Genomic DNA, 18,880 nt, shown 5'->3' on the forward strand with positions numbered 1-18,880 from the left:
AGGGAGTAACATGGTACGTCCCATCCCCTCTTTCGCTCACTTACAACGCCCTGCGAAGATACACTTTTTTAATTCCTCATTTCTCTTCCTTCAATTTATTTGAAAATTCCATCCGGACACCAACATTAGTGTGCGCATGCGTGCTTACAGATACGCAGTTTCCCGGGAGGGGAGAAATGAGCCATAGACCGCGCATGTGCGGCACGAGGCAGTGGCGCGGGAATTAGGTGAGTGGAGCGGTTGAAGGCGGCGGAGTGGATTTTCTGTGAAGCTGCTGGAGGGTGAGAAGCACGGTTACAAGGCGCTCCTTACGTTTCCCTTTGGGACAGGCGCGCCCTTTTCTTCTCTCCCCCGCACTAGGTTGTTTGGTTTGTGAGTGTAGGCCATCGCGGGTGCCCAGTGAAGGAAGCGCTCTGCCGCAGGAAAGTGGGATGAGCTGGTCTGCGGATTTCTAGGCTTGTATAGTACGGGACAGGGCCCATAGTAGCTTGCAACCCTGTGTATGGTTACCTGAGCGAAAGTCCTCTGCTGTATCGGGAGGGCGGTACTGTAGACTGTATTTCGGATCGGTGTGAAGTTTCCTAGCCCAGAAGGGGAAGCACAGTATGAGCTGGAGTTTCTAACTGCCCGCCCCCCCGCGCCAGTTGGGGGGGAGACCTTGCATGGCTTCAATCGTAGCTTGATGTGTAGGAAATGGCAGGTAAATGATGTGGAGGAAGGAACCTATTATCACCGGTTCATTGTTGCAGACTAAGGCTGCAATCCTGTGGACATTTTCCAGGGAGTAAGCTGCACTGAATAAATGGGACTTAGTTCCGAGTTGAGATCTGCCAGTTGATGGGCTCAGTAGTGTGCTCTTGAGAGTCTTCTGGGGTGACTGGTGGGTTGTTATGGGAAAAAGAATGCTGAACTAAATATACTGCTGGGCTAATCCAGCAGGATTTTTCTTATGACTTGTTGAGGTCTTGCTGTAGGGACTAAGTAGAAGTTGGTAGTCCTAGCTTCTCTACACTTGGCCACCCTCAGTCCAGCCTAATCCTCCTGTTCAGTTTCCCACTCACTGCATTTCTTGTTCTCTGACAGGTTATCTCATTGAGTTTCCACATGTCTTACAGTTATTTCAGGTACATGAGCCTTACAGGTGGTTCGTGAATATATTTAGTTTGTGAATATATTTAATCAGTGCATCCCACCTCCTGGAATCCATATAGCTACTTTATTGGGCCCTCCTTAGCCCATAAAAGAACAAGGAGGTTTAGTAATTAAATTGTGGCAAAGTTGATAGCACACTGCACTATTTAGATTGTTTCTTGTTTTTAGCTGAGATAGTAAATCAATACATGAGGAACCTCTTTTAGTGTCTGAAGACATGAGGCATGCCTGCAGTGTTGATTTATAAGGATATGGTTGCATTTGTAGTGTGGTTCTTTGAAGCTGGTGGGAGTTACTAACAGTATGCTTACTAAATAACACATTCCAATGTTCTTTGGAAGAAGGCATGTCTTTTTAAGTTGTTTGAAGATTTGTATCTGTAGAATGACTTTCCAGTTTTCTTTTTAATACAAAAGAATGCAGGAAACTGAACTACATTGGATTGATTGAAATATTTGTATTCTGGCTTTTTGCCAGGTTCAGTGTGACTAACAAAATCCTAGTAGGAAAACAACACAATAGCAGTAGATAAAATGACAACAATAAACACAGTTTCAAACAAAATCAGCCTGTCAACTGGCATAGTGATGATTGGACAGTACTGAATCTGTGTTTTCATATTTTTCTTCCCCTCCAGCAAAATCATATTTTTCTTCATATGTAGGGATTCTTGTTTTTATACAGAAAATTCCCTCTTTCTTGTGCTGGGGCCTGTTATGCTGCTTTTTGGGCTGTTTTTTTTTGGGGGGGGTGTAAGTGCATCTGGAAGTCATGGCGACTCTGGTGACTGACTCCTACTGGCGTCCTGGGGGATATTCAAAGAGATGGCTGCATAAAGGCTGCCCCCTGCCTCTGGTATTTTAAGGTGGTCTCCCATCCGAGTACTTGTCAGAGCCAACCCTGCTTAGCTTCCAAGATCTGATGAGATTAGGCTTGCCTGGGCTATCCAAGTCAGGGCAGGCCTGTCATGCGGCTTTCATTATGTGTCATGGGGACCAGGCAATTTACCATTAGAAAGAAAAATGGGGGCCTTTGGGAGAAGGAAACCTTATTTCCCTCCTCTGGCCACTGCTGCCACTCCTGACTTGCCCTACCTATCACAGTCTCCTGCTTCCATCTCTGGCTTAATTTTTTTTTGTTTACTCAGGCTTCTGTTCCTTCTCTTGCTTGCATGCCTGACTACTTTTATTTGTGTTCTCTGTTTCACCAGCCTGCTTGGCTCTTACTTGATTACTGACCTTCTTCCCCTTTCCCTCTGTTGCAGCATATGGGGGGAAGCAGTTGGGTGGGGGTGGGCCTCTGGAGCCAGTGGAGGAATGAGATGGCAGGTGTGCAGAGGCAGCTCACCTGCTTCTGTTTTCCACTGGTGTCTTTATGTACCTGAGCTGTGACATTGTTTAATGTGATCTTTGCACAAGCAGAGAGTTCATTCATATTATTTTTGTGAGTTTTATCTCTTAAGTTATTTGTGTTTCGAAAAGTGAGTTTTTGTTTTTAATAGAAAATCAAAAACTAGAGATGTGAAGGCCTGGGGAAAAACAGAAGGGGGGCTTCAGGTGCCCCAGATTATTATTTTTTTTTAAAAAAAAAATTCCAATAAAAAGGGGGGATTTGGGAAAGCGCTGGGGAAAAAAGCAGTGGTTTTTAAATTTTAGAATGAATGAAATGCTTCTTGAAACAGGGTTTTTCTCACTAAAAATGTATAGCATGAAAAAAAATCAAACTTTCCCCATTTTTCCAATGAGATTTTGGGGAGCACTGAAAAAAGCTGTTTCTTTCTCTTTTTTCAAATTAGTGGAACAAAATAGGAGGTTTGACTCAAAATACGTCATGCAAAATTTTATGTACAACAGTCTGGAACATTAATTATTATTCTTGTATAATGCGAACACACGATATCTTAACTTTTGCTGAAACATAAATAACTTTGGCAAAAATCCTTGTGCTATGTGTTAAATGATAATACATTATTAAAGAGTACAGTATTGGGCAAAGCAGTCCTGTGCTGCACCCACGTTGTGGCTAGCTATCTCCCTAAGGGGAAAGTTGTGTGGCAGCCAGATTTTTGGGGGGGTCTTTCCTTGGGTGCTGCTGTGGCAGTGTCTGTGGCATTCGCACTGTGGTGTTCTGATGCTGGTGTTGTTGCTATGCATGGGCGGAATGATAGACAAGGTGAGCATGTACGACCAATTGAGTAATGTATTGAGGGGGCTTAGCCACATGTCTGTCACTGGCAGGGGGTGGAGAGGGGCAGCCAAGACAAGCCACACTCATTGTCAGCAGCACGCACCCCTTAAAGAGATCAGCTAGTTAGCAGGGCGCCCATACAGTCGAGGGCACCCCTGTGCCACCCCAGCTGGAGGACAAGCAGGAGGGGCGGGGGGGGCTCAGAGAGTCTCTGAGAGGTCCCTCAGCAGCCTTTCAATGTGTAAACCTCACCAGCATCCCTTGTGACAGCAAGAAGCTCCTCCAGGTACCCGGCAGCCCCTCCATCCATTGTTGGCCCTTGGTGAAGTCTTTCTGCCACTCACATCAACTCTTCAGCCACTTCTCCTCAGTCACTGCCCACATAGTTGACAGGGTGGGTGGGATAGGCTGTGCTGGATCCCCCCCCTTGGTCCAGGCCACCAGGGACCACAATGCCTGGCTCAAGGAAATGCTTTGCCCCTGCCACCCTATCCTCTCCTTTGTTTGGCAGGACAGGGCTGCTACCATCTGAAGACGCTAAGGCTGCCCTCTGTGTTGCCTCCTCCTGAACCACTGGGCCTGGGGACTCCATGATGCCCAGAGACCTCAGGACCACAGAAGCTGCTGTTGATGTTCACCACCTTGGGGTCAGGGCACGTAGGTGATCAACAACATCAGCACCAAACTTCAGGGAATAGGCGCTTAGGCATGGGGGGAGAATGCACTGGATAGTCAGCTGGAGCTCACAGCTGGGTGCTGGTGCCATTGTGCCTCCACCCCCCTGGAGCCATCTCACCTCTTTTGGCCACCGGGCTGGGAGCCTGGCCATCTTGGTCCTCCTCTCCGCCAATAAGCTTCATTTCCTCCTGGTTAGACATGTGGGCCCCGGGCCCTTAGTGTGAGGTCCTCGGTGGTGTCAGAGGAGCACCCTGGATGTTGAGATGGAAGCATGACGATGCACCAGAAGACATGGCACTGGGAGATGGCAGAGCTCCTCCTGGTGGTGGTAAGGGCAGTGCTTGTGTGCTACACCACCAACCTGTACAACAGCACCTTCTCAATCTCTTGGTCCCGTTAGGGTGGCAGTGGCTGTCGTGGCTACCAAATGTTTCTGTGGCCATGCCACCCATGCAGAGGAATGCAGAGGTGGGCTGATCCACCATGGGAAGACACTTATTCCCCCTTCCTGCCTTGCCCCCATGTTCCCACCATGGCCTATCAGCAGGACGGGGCTGCGGGCACTAGGGACTGAGCCATGGAGGAAGGGGGTAGGTAGTGTCGGGGGGAGGACTGTGTTCCAGCTGACTAAAGGAATGTAGCCCTCTCCACCCTTCACAGTAGTGAATGCTGCCCCTTCTTCCCCACAGGGTTGGACCAGTCAGTCTTGGGATGGTGCCCCCTTCTGCCCTTGCTGCCCATGCTAGGGGTTCACCACATCCACTTACTGCCCGCCCTGTATGTCTGGGTAGCACAGAAATGACAGAGAAGGTGTTGTGCCTGCCATTACCAGGCTCGGATCAGTATCCTCCATCTTTTGGACATCACCTGCCTCAATTCTGCTTAGACAGAGTCGCCTTCCAGGCTCTATGCAAGGAGCTGGGGCCAGCCCTCCAGGGCCAAGCTCTCGCTCCCTGTGCCATCCCTGTCTTGCAGAAGGTCCTGATTTCCTGAAGTTCCTGGCTACTGGGTCCTTCCAGGGGGTCATGTTGGAAGTCCTTGAGGCATCCCAGTCTTCTGTGAGCTGCTGCCTGCACTGCTTCCTTGATGCCATGCTCACTCACCTATAGGAACATAAACACTTTTCCACTGAGGATATCTAGCACCCATTGGGACAGGTTTCATAGCATTTGCCAGCTTCTCCAATGTTGTAGGAGCTGTAGACTACAGCCACATCACATTTATTGCTCCTAGGGAGGAGTTAAAGGTCTACTGCAGTCAACATAACTTCAACAGCCTGAATGTTCAGGTCTCCTGTGATCACCAAGGAAATTCACAGGTTCCTGGGCAGTGTCCATGAGGCCCAGATCTTCACAGCATCCATCCTTAAGTGCCTGTTGGCCACCTGACTGGAGGAGAAATGATGGCGCCTGGGTCAGTACTGTTGGGAGGGATGGGTGGCCATTGGGCGAAGGGAACAGCCCTGACAAACCTTGTTGCATTTCACCCAGGTGACTGAGAATACCCCCTGCTGCCATATTTGCTGACCCCATGCCCAGAAAGTGATCCACCAGATTGTGCAGCCTACAGCCAAGCTCACTGCCAAACACACATGGTAATTGAGCAGGCATTTGGCCAGCTGAAAATGCAGTTCTGTTGGCTCCAGCATACAGGGGGCTGCTGAGCAATGCAGCCTTTGGAAGTGGCCAGGCGGTTCACTGTTTGTGGAATTCTCCAGAACATTGCCGTGCAGCAACAGCTGCCACCACCCCTTGCAGGGGCCATGTTGCAGGGTCCGTGGTCTAGGAAATGGGACCCAGAGCAGTTACCAGAGACATTGACAAGGCAAGACCTGAGGGGACACATCGAGTGGGTGCTGGCACCCATCTGGTTGAGGAGGCATCCAAGTGCCCATGCTGCCAGCTGGGGGGGGGGGCGCACCACCCAGCAGCTTGGCCAAGGACTGAGCGCACCACTGCTGGAGTGGTGATGATCCATCAGTCCCCCATGGTCTGCAGGGTTACCACCAGGCTCGCATTGGAATCTCCATCCATGACCGTGGCTGCCTCTTCCCACATATGGCACCATTGGCTGTGACCACCATTACTAGGGAGGACTGGTTGATGGGACAATGCTGCTACAATGGTCCGGCACCATTGGCTGTGACCACCATTACTAGGGAGGACTGGTTGATGGGACAATGCTGCTACAGTGGCCCACCAGCTCCTAGGCCGTTGCCCATGGCCACAGGTGGGAATGTAAAGGGCTTGGGGGAGAATGTATTTGCATCCCCTTCACTCATCTTATGCTGCCATCAAAGTCCTCGGCCCCTATATGGAGCTGCTAGGCCATAGAAAGGGGGGCATGCTTCCTTGGGCTGGTAGGATGCCCATGGCTGAAGCCCTGGGGTTGCCCACCCTCAGATCTTGTGTTCTGTTGTTAACAATGGTGGTGTTCCCTGAAAAGGGGAAGGGACAACAATGACAGCAGAGCTAGGAACTCCTGTGACTGGCAACCATTATTTCAACATGTGGAAGGAAGCAGGGGTCATGGAGGGAATCCCACATCTACATGGATTGCTGTTCCCTCCATGGTGCAAGCTCCATGCACCCACCTCATACAGGGTGGGCACTCTCAGCTCTGCAGGCACAGGGCCTTGAGATAAGAGTTGTTGTCAGAGGGCTGGCTCTGCACCCATTGCAACAGCACTCTTGAATATGGTGGCTATCCTTATGTGTGTGTCTCAGTAACTGGATGCAGAAAATGTCCATGGCATTTATCCATTTGCTGGACAGTCCCCTGGCACAGTGAGTTTCCATGGCTTATCTTCTTTCTGACCCCGTATTTGCATACCTAAATAGCCCTAAGGCACCTGGGACCCTTGAAAGTGAACCTTTTGACTCAGAAGCGGGAGTACTGTTGTCTGAAGCAAACCCCAGCGGTGGCCCTACTAAAGGGAGAATGCTAAATCTTCCTCCAGTGCCTTCATGACAATGAGTGTTAGGTAGTCTTCCCTTGCAAACAAAGCACCCTGGCTCTGTGCAAATGACCATGAACGGTGTGTGTGTGGGGTGATAACAGCCAAACCATCCTCACTGGCCATTATGAACCGCAGCCTCTGTGCTCCAGTGGCTATTTCAAAACACACAGAAAATGAGTGTGAATGGGCTTGCCGTTGGAGCATGGACAGCTAGACAACAGAGGCATCTATGCCCTGAGGTTGGGTTTTGCCTTCTTATCTTTAACCATATGGAGATCCCCTGAAAAGGGGAGTGATAGTGACAGCAGAGCTAGGAACTTCCTTAAATATATATATATATTAACTTTTTATAGGAATACAGAATAAAGAAACGAGGTAAGGGGGAAAAAGAAGAAAATAAAATGATAAAAACACAATACAGAGAGCAGTTTTTACAGATATTAAGGACAATCATTGATTAAAAAGTATATCAAAAAAGATGTGATAACAACCTACTCAAAATATTCTATTTTCTCATAACATGTTTTCATTTTTGTCCTATCTTATCAATTTTAAAACATAGGTAAATTCTCATTACCTCTGTATATAATTTTAACATAAGAGTTTGTTGTAATAAAAACCATGCAAATGATAATGTTCTTAATATTTCATATAAGAGTTGTCATTTATAAAATAAACCATTCAGATATATAACTACAAAGATTAGCTATAGTAAGCATAAAAACCCTGCTACTTGTTCTCAAATTCAGCTTTCAGTCTTCAATTAATGTAATTTGTCAGTTTTGCCATAACTGCATAGTCTTGCACTTTATCTGTCCAATTCTCAAGAGCTGGCCATCCCTCAATCTTCCACTTCGCTGCAAATACTTGCTGCAGTTAGCATGTATCTAAGCAATTCATGCATTCTATCTGCATTCACTTGTAAAATTCCTAATAACATAGTTTTTGGTAACATAGCAAATTTTATATATTTTTTAAAATTTCAATATATATTTCTTTCCAATATTTGCTAGGGTTTTTTTTACAAGACCACCACATATCAAAAAAGTGCCATCTATCTCCTTTATCCATCTTCTTGATGTATTTTACCAGTTGTAAAACATTTTATACCAATTTTCTCTAAGTGTTTGACTTGCTGTTAATTTTATATCTTTCATCCATATATTTTCCTGTTGCTGAAATGGAATCTCCTTCCTAAACGTTTGTGACCATTTCACCAAGCATGTCTTAACTTGTGTCTCTGTCATATTGTAATAAAAGTTTGTAAATGTGTCCTAAAAGATTATATTTTTTGTTCAATATTATCTTTTCAAATTCAGTCTTTCTTAGTCTATCTCCTTCTACATGCATAACTTCTTTAAGTGTTGATGAAAGTTGTAGATATGTTAGCAATTGTATCCTTTTTCCTTTTTCATTAATAGCTTGCCAAGATTTAATTTTACCTTGCTTACTGATCATATCTTGATATGTTATGAAATCATTATTTTTTTCCTCTCAGGTTTGTCGTAATAAGCATCTTCTGGTGATATTATAGGTGATATCAGAGGACTTATAATAAGTGACCACGAATTTTTCAATAAACTGTCTCTGATAATGTGTCCATTACATCTCATTGTTTGAGTGTTTTCCAAGCTTTTTAAATCCAAAAACATAGACCATCAGGCAAATCTGCTGCTTCCAATTTCATCAGTCTTTCATTCAGGTTTTTAATCCAGTGAGAGATCTAAACCAAGCCAGCTGCTTGATAATACAACTTGATATTAGTAACTGCTAGGCATACTCCCCCCCCCCCCATATCTTGTAAAACCTGAAATCTAACCCTTGGTTTCCTGCCATTCCATATAAATCTGTTTATCTGTCGTTGCAAGTATTTCAATATCTTGTCATGTATCTCAATTGGAAGCATCTGGAATAAAAAAATAATTTTGGGGAGAATGTTCATTTTTATTGCGGAAATTTTTACAAGTCAGGAAAATTTTAAATTAGAACGTCTTTTGAAATCCTTTTGAATTTTCTTCCAAACTGCTCTTTATTTTTCTTGAAGTGTTTCTTTTTCTCCACGCAGTTATTCCCAAATAGTTCATTAAATTTGTGACCAAATAACAGCATGTAGTTAATTTAATATTATCCTCTTCCTGTTTTGTTAAGAATCTTGAAATCATTTTAGTTTTTTCTTATTAATTTTAAATCCAGAGAGGGAACCAAAATTTTCTGTGTGTTCCATAACAAATTGTATTGTATTTTGTGATTTTAAAATGATCGGTACTACATCATCTGCATAACTCTTTAATTTAAATTCTTCTCCATCAACTCTCAGTCCCTTAATGTTTTGGTTTTGTCTGATTCTAGAAGCAAAAGTTTCCATTGTGAGGATAAATAATAATGATGATAAAGGGCATCCTTGTCTCGTCCCCTTTTCTATCCGGAACATGTCTGTTAACACTGTATTAGTTAGAATTTTTGCTTTTTATTTCATACAAATACTTTGAATCCATCTCAAAAATCTAGCCTTCTTTATTTTGCACAAATTCCATTGCATCAGTTATAAAACGAACATTGTCTTTCATGTATCTCTTAGGGATGAAACCTGTTTGGTCTTGGTGGATTATTTTTGTTATACATTTTCTAAGTTGTTCTGCCATTATTGAAACAAAAAAAATGTAATCCACATTTAACAATGATATAGGTCTATACAATTGTGGTAGCATTGGATCATTCCCTTTGTTAGGAATTGAAGTTATTCCAGTCTAGCTTTTGCCCCAGGCACGGGGAGGAGATGGTGTTGGTCGCCCTAACAGACAATTTCTGTAGACAGCTGGATCAAGGTGGGTAAGCACTGCTGTTGTTGCTTGACCTCACAGCAGCATTCAACACAATCGATTATGATCCTCTGGCTCATTGCCTCACCGATGTAGGAATTTGTGGGGTGGCCCTTCAGTGGCTTTCCTCATTTCTCCAAAATCGGGGATAGAGGGTAGTGCTGGGAGGGGATGTGTGCTCCAGGAAACCCCTGCTTTGCAGGGTCCCACAGGGGGCATTCCTCTCCCTGATGTTAGTTAACAACTATATGCACCCCTTTCCCAGCTGGCATGGAATTTCGGGCTTGGGTGTTACCAATATGCAGATGACACCCAGCTTGGTGTAGTGGTTAAATGTGTGGACTCTAATCTGGGAGAATCGGGTTTGATTACCCACTCCTCCACTTGCAGCTGTTGGATGACCTTGGGTAAGCCATAGTTCTGTCAGAGCTGTTCTCTCAAGGACAGTTCTGGAAAGAGCTCTCTCAGCTCCACCTACCTCGCAGGATGTCTGTTGTGGGGAGGGGAAGGGAAAGGAGTTCTCAAGCCGCTCTGAGACTCTGAGTGAAGGGTGGGGGTATAAATCCAATCTCCTTCTACTACTCCTCCTCTTCTTCTTCTTCTGTTGTTGGACAGCCACCCTTCTGCCGCCCCACAAAAGTTGGCCAAAGGTCTGGAGGCTGTGGTGGGATGGTTAAAAAAGAGCAGGTTGCACCTAAATCCAGCAAAGACAGAGGTTCTGTGGCTGGGGGGGAGAGCTTCAGGACTGAAGCCCAAGCTTCCATCCTTTGACAGGGCACCATTAAGGCTGGCACCATCCGGCAAGAGCCTATGCATGATTTTGAATATCTCCCTAACTATGGAGGCCCAAGTTATGAATATTGCTGGAAATTGGCTCCTTTCCTGTCGTGTCTTCACCTACCCACAGTAATCCATGCAACGGTCACCACTAGATTAGACCATTGTAACTCACTCTGCGTTGGCCTACCCTTGAGGCTGACCCGGAAGCTCCATCTGATCCAGAATGCGGCGGCACAACTCCTGACGGGAACATCATGGATGGCACATATTCAACCAGTGTTGCGCTAGCTACACTAGCTTTCAGTGGAATACCAAGTCAGATTCAAGGTCTTGGTATTAACCTTTAGCACCTTGAGCGGTCTGGGACCAATGCATCTACGGGGCCGTCTCCTTCACTGTGTCCCTGGGAGAGCATTACGCCCCTCAGATAACAGTTTATTGGTGATCCCTAGCCCCAAAGAGGTCCAGCAGTCCCTGACCAGGGCCTTTTTGGTCCTGGGCCCCAGCCTGGTAGAACTCTCTGCCTAATACTGTGACTGTCAGAGCCCTGCGGGACCTCAAGCGGTTCCGCATGGCCTGTAAGGCAGAGATGTTCCACCAGGCTTTCGGTTAGGGACAGCAACGGTTTTCCAACATGGCTGGCACCCACCCCCATCCCCCCTCCAAAATTAAAAAAAACCAATTAGAATTTAGGAGGCGACCAAAATCGTTTCAGAATTCCAGTTTTTCAATTGTATTGTTGTTAGTGATGCCATCGTGAATTTGTTTTAAATTGGGTTTTAAGTATTATTAGTTTTATTATATTTAGTGTTTGTATATTGTTCCTAAGGCTTAATGCCATACTGTAAATCCCCCAGAGCCCAGCACAAGTCGGGATAGGCTGATCAGTAAGTCAAATAATAATAATGCACCTTCTGCCACAATTGTGGTACTATTTTCTTTTCACTTACTTGATTAATCACTTTTTGAAGTGGTAAAATTAGTTCATCTTCCAAACATTTATCATACATTGCAGATAAGTTGGCTGGGCCTGGAGCTTTATCTTTTTTAGCCTCTTTATTGCTTCTGAAATCTCTTGTACTGTATTGTTTTGATTCAGAATATCCCTGTCTTTTGTAAATTTAGGTACAGAAGTATCCTTCTGTGTACTCATCTAGTCCAGCCTCAGTTAAGTTTTCTTTCTTATAAAGTTGCACGAAGAAGGAAATAAATTGTTCATGCATGTCTTTCTCTTGGTAGGAGATTTCATTTAGCCCTTTGTCTCCAGTTATTAATATTTCATTTTCTTAAGCAATAAGTCAAATGATGTCTAGGTTTATTTGCCTGTTTAAAAATATTTTTGTTCTGTGAACCATAATTTTTTTCAGATTTCTTCCAATTCAATCAAGTTTAGTTGGTTTTTCAGTAGTTTAATTTCTTTTAAAACTATTTTCTTTGATGTTTTTATATGTTGCTTCCAATATTTGAATTCTTTCTATTATTTTTGTAGTTCTTTCCATTATATTTTTCTTAGAAGCTATTGTAATAAGGATTCCTCTCATGAAAGCTTTCCTTGCCTCTGAGATCAATGTCATTGATGTGTCTTCTGTAGTATTTAATTAAAAAAACTCTGCCAAGTCTTTTTTCATTTCTCAATTATATCTTTTTGAAGTAAGAGATCATAATTTAATGTCCGTCTTTCCCCCGATCTTACCCCTTGCCATGATTTATTATTTGTTTGTTTGTTTGATTGATTTGTACCCCGCCCATCCCACCAAGGCAGGCTCAGGGTGGTTTACACAAAATAGCAGGAAATAAAACACCAATATAAATAGTATAAAACACACAACATAGTTACTAATAGATATCTTTGAATCTCAGCATTTTTTAAATTCATAATTAAAGTTTTAGACATCTAGCACATATCAATTCTAGAATAAGTTTGATGCCTGTCAGAATAAAAAGTATAATTTCTAGATTTAGGATTAATTGCTCTCCAAGCATTAATCAATGATAGCAATTCCTTGTACTGAACAACATTCTTAGGGAGTCTACCCCCTTTTGTCTTTTTAGATTTATCCTTTTTAGGTTCCAGGACTCCATTCATATCTGTGAAAATCGTTACATCCCCTTCTTGAAAGATCAATAACTTCTGGAAAAAAATCATAAAACTTTTTTTAGCATTTGAAGCATATAAGGATACCAATGTATTAGTCTTGCCATCAGGAAATAGAATTTTCAACATTAAGTATCTCCCATCCACATCTTTCAGTTCTTCTAGAACGTTGATTATGTGATTTGTTATGTAAATCGTTATACCTTTTCTCATTCACGGAGGCAGCGTAAACCATCATCAACTTTTTATTCCTGAGAATATGGTTATGTTGTTTCTTTATGTGGGTTTCTTGTAAGCAGGTAATATCTGCCTTTTGTTTTTAATAGATTGAAAATTTTGGACTGTTTAGTGGGAGAGTTTAAGCCATTGATATTTATTGCTATTGCATTCAGATTATCCATTTTCTAATATAATGCTGCTTGGTCTAATTTCCCTTCTTCCTCACCTGCTTCTTTTGATAACTCTTCTGCAGATTGTTTTGCTTGTTCAGTTGTGGATATGTTTTTCCTGCCTTTTGGTAGTTGCACTTCCAGTGCAGACAGACTTTTCCAATGGAACTTTATTTTTTTTTCTTTTGTAAAATCTGTTTTAGGAAGTCAACGTTTCTCATCTTTCTCAAAATACTAAAGGAAAGGTCTTGAAAAATTTGTATTTCTTTCTCATTAAATTTTAGAGGAAAAGTTCTTTGTTCAAAATAGAATCTCTCATTTTTGTGTGTGTGAACTTCACCAAGATACAACACAGAAGTTTATTCCTGACAGCAAATCTGTATATTTGTTCAATGTCCAGAGAATCTTCTTCGATCTTGTAATGATCTTGTAAAAGCTTATGAAACTCTTCTTCAAGATTAGCTTTACCAAAATATTCTGGGATGGGTCAAAACCTAACATTACAGCCTCTATTCTGAATCTCCAAAGTTTCAATGCTTTGGTTAGATTTTTCCAATAAATTATCTTGGACTTCCTGGTGGTGTTCCAGCTCTTTATATTGTTTCTGGGTATGAATGATCTTTTCAATATTTTCTTGATTTTTTATTTAGTCTGTGCCAGTCCTATAGTTATATCTTGTCTCAGAGTTGAAAGTTCCTTTTTAAGATGATCAGAAGTATTTTCTTGACCTTGCTTTAATTGTTTAATATGTTGTTGAATTCCTTCTTCTATCTCAGTCACTTCATGATGCATTTGATCCTGTGACCGCTGCATCTGAGAGGAGAGTTTGTCTGTTATTGAGTTCAGCTGTATAGCCAAGTTGTCTTGAAGTTTCTCCAGCCATTCAGAGATTTTCAGATCAGGTTCTTCCTCAGTCTTTTCTTTTCTTTCATCCGTGTCGATGTCATTTTATATCTATATCGTCTATAGAGACTTTACACTAATTTATTACATCAAACTTTGCATTTAATTATTGTCACAACAATAAAGCATCTGAGATTAAGCTTGAATCTTGAACCTTAAATTTATAATATAACATTCAATGTAAAATAGATCTATATCAACAGTATTGTTTTCAGCAGATTTAAATTTCAGGTACACTAATTTATAGTTTGTGTTAAAAGAGGGGTTACAGAAACATTAGAGATAGTTAAAGTAAAACATGTAAGCGGACAAGGTTAAGTAGGGTATAAATTGCCAAGTTAGGTTTGTTAATAAAAATAATATTAGTTACTTTCTTGTCAAGTCATAAATAATACACCATATTTGTTTAATTATTTGTTAGTATTATTAAAGAATTTGAGCTCTTGTCTTGTATTCTTATTGCCTTATTCAGCACTTAGCATTCAGATGTTCACTTGGCATCAATCCAAAATTCCAGCATATGCTAGTAGACAATAATTGTAACTTCCACTTGATGGCAGCAAAGACCAGTACATAAATTAAAGATCCAGATTCACCCAGTTCAAAATAATCATGGGCTGAGAGAAAGTTTTCCAAAGTTTCCAAAAATCTCCTCCCCCAGAAAAGCTTATATTACTCCCAAGGTGCTCAGTAAGACATCCATCTCAGGTCTAATATTTAAAAGTGCACATCTCAAATCACAGTCTCATTTTTTTAAAACCTGGCTCATTTTTCCAGGGTTGAAAGCAAATAAACCTTAGTTGGGAAAGTGATATTAATCTTCAGAGACAGATAAATTAGTAAAGTAATAAATCTTGAGTTGCAAAAGACCTTCAATTATAAACTTCTCATTAGTTCAAAGTAGTTTAAAGTTGTTCAATTACCTTGAATGATGTTTTGTGCAGTCCTGGTAAAAGCGAAAGTAAAGCAGATAACAGTCTTTTTTTCACAATGACCTTATAAACAGATGTGTCTGAAGGCTTACATAGACATCTTTGTATTAAAACAACTAGGAAAACACGTGAAAAAGCTATGAAATGTAATGGTTCTGTAATCACAGACAGTTTACTGAAAAATTAGTGATCACTTAATACAAGAATAAGTCCCCCAACATCACCTATAATGTCACCGCTAGATGCCTATCATGACGAACATGAGAGGAAAAATAATGAACAAACATGGTAAATCTTGGCAAACTATGAATGAAGATGAGGAAAAGATACAATGGTTAATATATCTACAGCTCTCATCAAGGCTTAAAAAGATATTCATTGAGAAGGAAATAGGCTAAGAAACCTGACTGAATTTGAAAAGATAATATTGAACAAAAAAGATCATATTCTAGGACACATCTATAAACGTTTATTACAATATGACACAAACAAAACAAGTTAAGACATGCATGGTGAAATGGTTGCAAAATTTTGGGAAGGAGATATCATTTCAGCAATGGGAAAGACCATGAACGAAAGACATAACATTTACTGTGAGTCAAGCACTTAGAAAAAAAATTGTATAAAATGTTTTACCGCTGGTACTTTACCCCAAAAGATATCAAGAAGATGTATATAAACTATAAAGAACTGTGCTGGAAATGTAAAGAGATAGATGGTACCTTTTACCATATGTGGTGGTTCTGCAAAAAAAAACTTTGTAAATATTGGATAGAACTGCATACTGGAATTCAAAAACATTTGAATATAAAATTTGCTATGTTACCGGATACAATGTTACTAGGAATTATACCAGTGAATGCAGACAGAACTAAACATGAATTGCTTAGATATATGTTAACTGCAGCAAGAATAGTAATTGCAACAAAGTGGAAAATTGAAGGTTGTCCAACTCTGGAGATAAAATGCAAGAATATGCTGTTATGGCAAAACTGACCAACTTCATTAATCAGAGACTGCAGGACGAATTTGAACATAAATGGTAAGTTTTCTATGATTACGATAACCAGTCTTTGTTGTCATGTAATTACATGGTTTATATTATATGATAGTTTCAGTATGAAATATTAAAGAATCATACAAAATAAATTATGCTTATCACTAGAAACTGTTATTCATAGTTTATTATATAACTGATTTATAAGATAGGATAAAAATGTTAATATATTATGAGAAAATGGTAGAATGTTGAGTAGGTTGTTATAGTGGTTTTTAAAGTTATAATGTTATATCATTTGCCTAAAAATTCAAGTATTTGAATCAAGGATTGTCCTTTATATTTGCAAAAAAATGCCCTTTATGTTATGTTTTGGTAATTTTACCTTTTATTCTTTCCCCTTCCTCCCTTTTTATTTTGAATTCCTTCAAAAAGTGCAAAATAAAAAATATATTTAAAAAAACAGATGTGTCCTTATATGTAGAGATAAACAGAGTAAAATGCCCAAATATCCAGAAAGGAAGGAAAAAGGAAAGAGGGAGGGGGGGGGGGGGGGGACACAACAGAATATCAGCAGACCCTCCTTGCCCATATAGGCACACAGCACATGACCATCAATTACCTCACATTTTTGATGGAATCCGATCCAACCAGAGTCTGGAAGACCCACTTTAATATGACTCACTTATTTACGGCCTCTAATGAGTGAGGTAAATCTTTCACCAGTGTTTATCAAACACTCCTAGGGAGTTAAGGTCTCAGGAGCCTAACAAAGAGACTCCTTAGCGGGGGCCATATTGCCAGAAGTCTGGAGCTAGGAACTTCCATTACTGGTGACCACTTCAACATGTAGAAGGAAAGGGGGATTGTGCAAATTGCTGATCCCTCAACAGAGCAAACCCCATGCACCCACCTCACGTAGTGTGGGCACTTCAAGCTCTGTAGTCACTGGGCCCCGAGATGACTGTGAGTGGCTAGGACCTGGCTGTGCACCCATAACAGCATTTTCTCTCAGGGTGGCCGATTCTCTGCAGGGCCAGCAGATAGGCAGGCACTCAGAATGGCCATAACCTCAATCAGTTGTGCGACCAGCCCCCAGCAGTGCCCTTTCCACACTGCTTTGTTTCATTCCATGCACTAATTGACATACCCAAATCTCCATGGGGGTGCTGGGATCCACACACCTCTTGCAAGCCTCCATAGGGACCATCCCTCTGACATTGACCAGCTCTGCTTCAGTTTGCAAAATGCTACCAGACAAGTCATACTGCAGTGGTGGCTCTTGAACACCGCATTGCCATTGATGAGACAGCCCCTTCTGATCGACACAGGGACGCTGAGGGTCCAGGATATCACCCAGAGCTTTTCCCAAGAGCACCATTGATGCCATTCTCATTGACTATTCCTTTTTTACCTCCCTCTGCCCTTTGCTCACCCCTCTTTCCGAAAGGGAACTTGGACCTCCCTGCAATTTCTGTATCAGCATTGTGCTTTGTTGACTGGAAAAAGTGGGGGTTGACCTGTTGTCTATCACTCTCAGCAGTATTGTCAGGATGATGCCCATGTCCCTGTTGTGTGTGGAAGGGTCATGTGGCTCACACAGCAGCATCCATGCCAGCCTTCCGACCAGAGCCCACAACAGACAGACACACCAGAGTAGGGCAAACTGAGAGAACGTTAATGAAGGGAGCCAGATACTAGCAGGTGGTTAGAGTAAGATCCCAGCTCTTTGGAGACCAGCACCAAGTGCTTCATGCCCTCCAGGAGTGCCCTGGCCCATGGGACCCAAACTCCTGGCCTTCCATGGGCCACTTTCTGCTGTGAACAGGGGTCATGGCTTGTGGCTCAGTGGTTGGTCTGATAGCTCTCCCTGTTGGATCAGCACCTGCATTAGGAAGGAAACAGATGGAGGAGCAGTGGTCAACATCCTTTGTTGACAGCTTGGCAGGCACAGGGAAGTCTCACAGGGGCTGCCACCATGCAGCTCAGCAGGCACCTTCTCAGATGCTTCGATGCCAAGAAGGCAATCCCCCCCCCCCCCCCCCCGTACTGAATTTTGATCTTCCTCAACTGTCTTGCTCTCAAGTCTGAACCAGCACCTTTTGGGGGGAACACTTCTTCAGCTGCGTCAGGGTGATCTGCTCTTGCAAAGGAAAGGGTCCAACCAACATGTGTCCTTGCTCAAGACTCAGGATGGTGGGGCTTCCCAGTTGCAGCAACGTTCTGTGCAGGGGGAACCCTGACAACTGGTGAGGCCGGCTGGCCAGAGCATGGGTGTCACCTTAGGCCCCTTCCCCCAGCAGCTGCCTTGAGTGAGCCCCCTCACACCTAACAGTTTGGTGCACGAGGACTGTGGGCAGGTGGGGGAGCGCTGTGTGCCCCTCCCCCCGCTGGGGTCAGGAGTGGTAGATGTCGTGGCCAGTGCAGCTCAGTGACACAGCTGCCCCTTCCTCCAGCAGCTGCCTTGATTGAACCCCCCTCACACCTAACAGTTTGGTGCACCAGGACTGTGGGCAGGTGGGGGAGCGCTATGTGCCCCCCCCTGCTGGGGTCAGGAGTGGTAGATGTTGTGGCCAGTGCAGCTCAGTGACACAGCTGATGGTCATGGGAGGAAAGGGAGTTAGGGAAAGGGTAGCTTGCTTACCTGTTCATGCTCAGCTACCCCTGTGGATCCTGGGAGAGAAAGTATCTGTTGGGGCAAAAGCTGGGAGAGGTAAGCCATGAAGTGTGGACTTTGCTCTCCCTGTGGTATATGGTATGTTTCCGCCAAGTGCTTGCCTAGTGCTGCTCAGTGCCCTCTCTGTGTTTTTCCTGCCATCAAGGTGTGCCTGCACTCACTCTAAGTGTATATGGCAGGGAGCTGTCAGATAGTATCCTGTGCTGCGTGCCATATCTCGTGAGTTGTGGGGCAACTTGTGGGAAGCATTTGTAGGGTGGGGCAGCCATGATTGGGTGCTGGGGAGGGGGGGGACACAGCCAGTGTGGGAAA

The sequence above is a fragment of the Gekko japonicus genome, unplaced genomic scaffold (assembly GCF_001447785.1).
Source record: "Gekko japonicus isolate JY-2015 unplaced genomic scaffold, Gekko_japonicus_V1.1 scaffold1116, whole genome shotgun sequence".
NCBI lineage: Eukaryota > Metazoa > Chordata > Lepidosauria > Squamata > Gekkonidae > Gekko > Gekko japonicus.